Below are 220 nucleotides of genomic sequence, written 5' to 3'. Positions count from 1 at the left end.
ATCGGCCTCTCAGTCAATGAGCTAACCACAAATCTGACTTTGATCCCCCAAAAGGAATGAACTCTGTTTCCAATGCTTTGGGCCAATAGAAGTTTTCTTTTATCCCCCCTCATTAAATGCATTCATGGCTTGCCATGATATGCATTCCAGATTATAATCCTACTTTCTATTCCTGAATAAATTCAATGTATTTGAAGATGTTTTTCTCTAGTGTGTTTTT

Source organism: Galeopterus variegatus, unplaced genomic scaffold, assembly GCF_000696425.1.
Source record: "Galeopterus variegatus unplaced genomic scaffold, G_variegatus-3.0.2 Scaffold2402, whole genome shotgun sequence".
Classification (NCBI taxonomy): domain Eukaryota; kingdom Metazoa; phylum Chordata; class Mammalia; order Dermoptera; family Cynocephalidae; genus Galeopterus; species Galeopterus variegatus.
This window is presented reverse-complemented; position numbering follows the sequence as displayed.